This window comes from Ornithodoros turicata, chromosome 3, assembly GCF_037126465.1.
Source record: "Ornithodoros turicata isolate Travis chromosome 3, ASM3712646v1, whole genome shotgun sequence".
NCBI classification, from domain to species: Eukaryota; Metazoa; Arthropoda; class Arachnida; order Ixodida; family Argasidae; genus Ornithodoros; species Ornithodoros turicata.
The window spans coordinates 44,263,050-44,269,826 of record NC_088203.1 but is presented as its reverse complement, the minus strand read 5'-3'; the positions used below and the strand labels follow the sequence as shown (position 1 = coordinate 44,269,826).

The 6,777-nt window shown below is 45.2% G+C and overlaps 1 pseudogene; it reads right to left on the bottom strand.

Moving 5' to 3' along the window:
- Positions 1-650: 650 nt before the first annotated feature.
- On the bottom strand, positions 651-4,465 carry LOC135387666 (uncharacterized; annotated as a pseudogene).
- Positions 4,466-6,777: the final 2,312 nt, after the last annotated feature.

Here is a 6,777-nt window from a genome sequence, read left to right as displayed (position 1 = left end):
ATAAGGGCATGAACGGCGGCAGCAGTATTTGACTTCACGTATTCCCTGTACCGAAGCCTGCCATTAGTATATAGGCGGCTATGCCTGTGCGTATTAGCATTATTAGGCTGCGTGCGTCTTTGTATTCGTGCTTGGAGCGAGAATGATGGTGTGCTGCATGACCTTTATTAAGCCACTGCGAGTTCAAGGTGCTGCTGTGCGTCGTGAGACATGTTCTCTTCCCTGTTTTCTTGTGTCTGCCTTCATATAGTGTTTAGTTGACCATTGACCTATCGCGTATCACGCATATTGTCCACGGTGGACCTGCTCCTCAAAAAAAAAAAAAAAACTCGATATGCCCCTTAGGTGCACTCAACGTCCGATTATTGTTCTGCTACAACGATGACACCACACCACCGTTAAATCTATACCTATCCTTTGAAGTTCTGTCTGCTGCAGGATCGTTACTGAGGTAGCATGCAGACCATCACCAACTATTGAGCATATGACTTGCGTGTCCTAATTGCGTGGCAGAAGAATACAAGCGGGCTGGTGGATAGGTGGATGGACGAAGTCTGGGTTCGTTCTCGCTAATGTCCAAACCCCTTACCTCAAACACAAGGAAATGTTGCTCGCTTCACTCATTAACAACTTTATTGTATGGACACATTCTATTCTGTGGCTGTGTCGTCCACACAGGAGCTGCAAAACCAGAACTTCTTTTTGACATCTGATCGCTTTACTGCAGCACAGGCCCTGCATTGGAATGGCGTTAAAGTGTTAGCAGAGATAGAATTTTCGAGCAGTAGTATAGCTCTTACCAGTGAAACCATTCAAGGCAGCGGTCGCAGCAAACCATCTTTGTCTCTCCATCATCGTTTTTGTGGCAGTGGCCACACAGCCACAATTCGTGTTTCTTCTTAATTTCCACTAGAAGAAATGGTAGTCGAAATTTGAATCATGCGTTTGTGTCATCCTGCTATTGTGCCCAGACACAGGCTTTCATATTACTGAGCACAATGATCTGTACCTGAAGACGTAAGTAGATCTTACGCATCCTCCGAGAAGTATGGCTGCAGTTGATGTAGTCGCACCCTGTAATCAAGGAGCCCACTTGGCAGGAGCTCTGGCTTGACCTCAACATCTGCCTCTTGTACTATGTGGCTGCTCTCCAGGACCTTCACAGCTGTGCTGTTCCCCACAATTCTTGTCAGAAGGACTGTATAGCAAGCGACAAGCTTAAGTAAGAATTTGCCAGTGAAATCTAAGTTGAAAATGACTTACGCTTGTGTTGGAGCACTTCAGGAAGCTGTTTAAATGGCACCACAGACGTTGCCTCCCTTCGTCGCTTGCTGGTGCGCGTGGGCTTGCTCTTTGGCCGTCCCCTTGGTTTAACAAGTGGGAGCATAAGCTGGGGCTTGCTGGGCTTGGTACTTGAATCACTATTAGTTTCTTTGAGTATGTTTTCCAGTTGCACAATAGGCACGTTGTTTTCAGTGTTGGTTAGTTCATGGTTCAGCTCTACAGCAGTGCTGACACAGTTTACAGGGGTTTCTGCACTTGATTTGTCACCAAAGTCTTGAAGCACATTTGCCGGTTCTTGTTAGGCAATAGCACTGTTGCTTGCAGTCTTGATGTTTCCAGTGTCTACCACAAGTGCAGCATGGCTAGCAGAGTTCAAAGAGATGTCTACAGAGTTAGAGGAAGCTCTTGTTAGCCAGTTCATGTGAATATCTTCAAGGACTTCCAGTCTAGCAGCAAAAACATCTGGTGAGCAGTCTGCTAAATAGTCTGCAATTGCTTTAAGCGTCCGCATTGCAAAGTTGAACCTCTGGTCCCTGTTCATCTTGTGGAATGCTGGCCCCGGCATAGTTAACATCTCGGGACCTGCGTCTTCGTGTGCCTCAGATGCTTCAGCGTTTGTACCTCTAGCATCTGCAGCAACAAATGAAATGTGGTACAACTTGAACCAGCGTTGTCTCACAACCTTACTCAAGTCTGGCACCCTCTCGGTATTCCGACAAACAGCTAGAATGTGCCGACAAAGAAGTCCCATCTTTGAAAACATGGTGCAGCTGCAGGTGTGTTCATCAGCAGATACCTTATGCACTGCACCAGTGGAATTGGATTTGACAGCATAAACATGTGGTTCCACAGTCTGCTCTATTTCCTGTACTCCCTTTGCCTTGGCTGCCTCCTTGTATATCACAGAACATGCATATGGTGTGAGCTGCTTTGCACACATTTCTTCAATTGGTCCAGACGCACTGTACGAATAAAACGTGCACGTCTTCATCAGGCGTGCACGGTGCTGTGCCTCTCGTGTCAACGTACGTGACAGTCTTAATACTCCACGCAATGCATCATGAAGCTTCTCTGTGCAGGTCAAAACATGCTTGATCTTTGCGTTGTTGTATTATTTCCTGCAGTAAATTCTCTGTCACAAATGTGCCTTGTCCACATATGAGAAATCCCAGCACAGTTATTTTCAAAGTAACTACAGGCTCGTCCATTTGCATGCTGTAAAAACTCTTGCAATGCATCTTGGAACATATCTGCTGTCGGCGCATAGACCATTTGCCCAAAGTTGCCAATGAGTTGTTCCCGTTCCTCTGCTGAGCTTGAAAATTGTCCAGCAGCTGTTCTGAATGCCTTCATCACATGGAATTGGCATAACTGGATCGCTGGCTGTGATGCAAATGTCTCCCGTATCGCCCCAATCTCAGTAAAATCTTTGTCGACAATCACAACGCCTGTGTGTGACGCTTTCACATTCTCTTGAACAAAAGTCTCAAGCAGCTTCGTTATAACATGTTGTTGTTCCGAAGCAACGAAGGCGTATGCCACGACGTGGCTTGACCCTTCTCCATCCTCCACCATGAAAACAAATAGTGGCATTCTGTGCTTGTTAGTACGATACGTTGTATCGAGTAACAGCACTTCAGGGTAGCCTGCGAACATCTTTTTCATCTCTTTTGTTTGCACAAAAAGTACTTGCAGCACATCATTCTCATCCTTGACCACAACAACATGTGCGCCTTCATTTTTACGGAGTTCATTGATAGTTTGTATGAGCTTGTCGGCGTCATCTGTTTTACTCTTGCCCTTTTGCTTCATGTTTTGTAGGTCCTTTGAAATTATCACCTTTCCTGCAAATGACAATTGAGAAGTGAGGAAACAAATTAAGTTATGATTTGGGGGAAAAGTTACATGCCCTTGAAAGAGAAAAAGTTACCCGTATCATCTTTCAGTTTTTGAGCAATGAGGCTCGGCCGGACCTTCATGTCAAGGAGCGGCTGCACAAGGGTTGCTTCATCATTGTTCAGCCGCCTGCGCTCTGGGTACGAGGCAAAGATGTCTGGCGCAGTTTCATGGTTGTGCTCAGTGACCAGGTCTATCACTTCAAGCTCCTGGGTGGCCCTCCTGGCTGCAATAACAATTCGAGCAGGGCATTCGTTCTTCATTGTCCTGAAAGGACGAGAGAATACCATGAAAGCACGGAAATTTGCATGTGTGGCCTGGTGGTGTATTGTGTGCTGCAGTATTTCGAGATTCCTTTTTCTCCTCAGGTATCTCCATACGGGCGCAGGGGCGGTCCCAGCGAAGTACTTTGGAGGGGTAGGGGAGCGACGTCTACGAGCCTTTAGCCAGTCGCTATTCATTTGGGTGCGAGTGGTTCTGGACACGGGGTCAACCTTTTCTCGCACAAAATCCTATCACTGGTAACCCATTTTAGGTCTTACGAGTAACAAGTTTGGGGGTGCACCCTCTTCGCTCTCCTTGAGAGTGTCACAGGAAAAGAGACAAAAACTTACCAGGCTATGCTTTTAGGGGGGGCGACCGCCTCCCCCACCCACCCACTTGGGGCCGCCACTGTAGGGTGTCGTCATAGTCGTCAGTGTCGCCCACCCCGCGCGCAACATTGAGACGATTCAGTCACTCTTGACCGCTCTGGAGCGAACAATACTCCACCACCAAAAAAAAAAGGGCACAGGAAAAGACAGAGCCATACGCAGTTATGAAACAAGGGAAAGGGTGCAGGCTAGCTGGTATAGATCCATGAAGAAGACAGAGAGACACGGACACAGAAGACGACACACGTAGGTTATCAGTTGAACTGAGAACCTACGTGTGTCGTCTTCTGCGTCCGTGTCTCTCTGTCTTCTTCATGGATCATACGCAGTTAGCATGCAACACCATGTGATGACATGGTGGTGTTACGTTCATCGCTGTCGTACCTTTGGTTCGGGCGAATCCCGGCTCCTGTCTTCCTGGGGCTGCCGCCGTGCTTGCACGTCAAGGTCGCGTTGGCGAACTTCAGTTTGGCTTCCAACTTCACCGCACCGGATGCCAAGTGCGCGTTGACAACATCAACAGACTTTGTCGTCTTCTTGACAAACAGTGTGTTTGTTTGCACCTCAAACTTCCGCAAAGCATTGTCAAACTCGTCATACGACGAAAACTTCGCGCCATGTTCAATTTCCATGCCGTCGCGTGCCATAGACGAGACAAGACAGACTGGACAAAAGATAACGTGAGCTAGACGAACTTTTTGGCAGTGCTCCCTGGATGGTGCTGCGCAACATCGTCGTGCGAATAGCAACTTCCGGTATGTGCGCACTCCGTAGTGCACATAGCATCATTCTTTTTTTTTTCGCCAAGTGATGTAACCCCCGCTTTGACTATTGCGGCCTCCCTAAGGTTTATGTGTCAATTTTGGAAACACAGATATTGCTACATGTGACGCATTGTAATGTACTGCAGTCAGCTTCACTGTTTGACTGATAATTTGCACGGTTACCTCTGTAACATTATTTGAATTACTTTCATCTGATACTGTACCATTAAATAGGATAGGAATCCATTATGGTTTATAATTATTTTTCCTTTGTAATGTTCCCACACTGATCTTGGTGACAAGTTGTCTCTCATTAAATTCCTTTTGAGTTGCATTTCACACTGCTTACAGCATAATGTGAGAATGAGAAAATGTATGCTTCACATATTCTCAGCGTCATCTACAGCAACTGCTCCTGGGCTTAAAATCCAGGAACTACACACGAAAAACTAAACAAAAAGCAAATGTATCACAGACGACACATCAAAAAGGACACGACAAAATGATTGGGACTGTGTTATGCTATACATTTCTTGTGTGTGTGTCTCTCTCTCTGGTTCTGCATTTTTGTGAACATGTGCCATGTTGCCGACACCCTTGCCCTCTTGTCACAAAACACCCTCAGGCATAAAAATACAGACAACAAAGTAGAGAACTCCAACTTAACATAACAAGAGAGAACAAAGATGGGGACACAGGAAGCTTCTAGAGTCTTGGCACATACACAGTGACCCCTCGGTTTGTTAAAAAAACCGTGGCCCCTCCCCGAACAATACTCCCATCTCCCTAAATAGTGACCGGTTGTGCAATCTCTCATTCAGTTTGGCATTGATGATGTCCGTCGCATGACGGATGAAACGTCTGAGTAAACCTTGTTATTTTGTTATGTTAAGTCGGAGTTCTCTACTTTTTTGTCTAGTCATGTCGTCTCCTGGCTTTTGGAGTATTTTTGCATAAAGTTGCAGGTTGTGAGAGGCACATAAACACTGCTTACATTGCTAACCTGTCTATCACAAGACATATGAAAGGATTGCAAAGTTAAAATTCAGTAATACAAAAAAAAAAGATTTGAAATACATAATTCGAATCGAAAGGGGGGTAAACATTGGAATAACAGGTAAAGGTAAAGCACTGAAGTGTTGGAATTCTTCTGATGTGCATGATATACTGCTCTATTTAACCCATGACGTATATGTTGTCAAACATTAACTTCTTGCATTCCACATCAAGATGCTATACCTATTCCATCTAAGCGACTCGTCTTTACACGGACACGTGGCACACCATTTTGGCACAAATATTTGATATCTCTACTTGTTGGACATATCAAGCAAATACTGTGCCAAAATTGTGTTACCTACATGACATACTGCATCTGCCGAGACATGTTACGGGAGAAATACTCCTGAAGCGATTAAATGAAGTGCATACGAGTACATATGCTTTGCAAAGTTGTTCCAAAGTTCCAAGTAGTTGTTACAAAGTATGTTCGTGTTGAATTGGCAAAGCATTAGACATCTCATAAAAGAAACTAGTGAGAAATGTGAAGCCGCAAGGCACTGTTGCATGGCCATGTTCACAATGGGCAATGACGCTTTTCACTTTGCGTACCGAGGACTGACTATGCTCAATGAGTGGTTTGCAGTGTTTATGATTGATGTAGGCCATGGCACCTACCGATGAACTTTGCAGAGTGTGCAATGATATATTTTGTGAACGAGACAAACCTCAATATATTCCCATGTAATTTTGATCCTACAATTAATTGAGTTGATGGTTTCAGGTATTTATGTGTGCACCTCTCTTCTGATATTTAGTGGAAATCACACAGTAGTTACAGATCCTCTAAGCCTCTTAAAAAAAATGTCTTCTTGAAGTGGACACGAAAACTACCTTTCGTAGACAGTACGCTGCTGGCATACAAAACCCTTGTACAAAGTGCTTCAGAAACGGTACAAATGACATCATACTGCTCATCATAAAAACAAATGACATCGCACTGTTCAACAGAGCCACTAATTTGGTACAGTTGAGCTACGCTCAAAATTCGGGGGACGAGTTCGCATCTAAAAGGCACGGTCTTGAGGGGATTACGGTGGTCTCTGAGAGAGCACGCGACTTTCAGTCCTACTTTTCTTTCAAGAGGGGGCAGCGAACAAGCGCCCATTCGTGGATCCCAG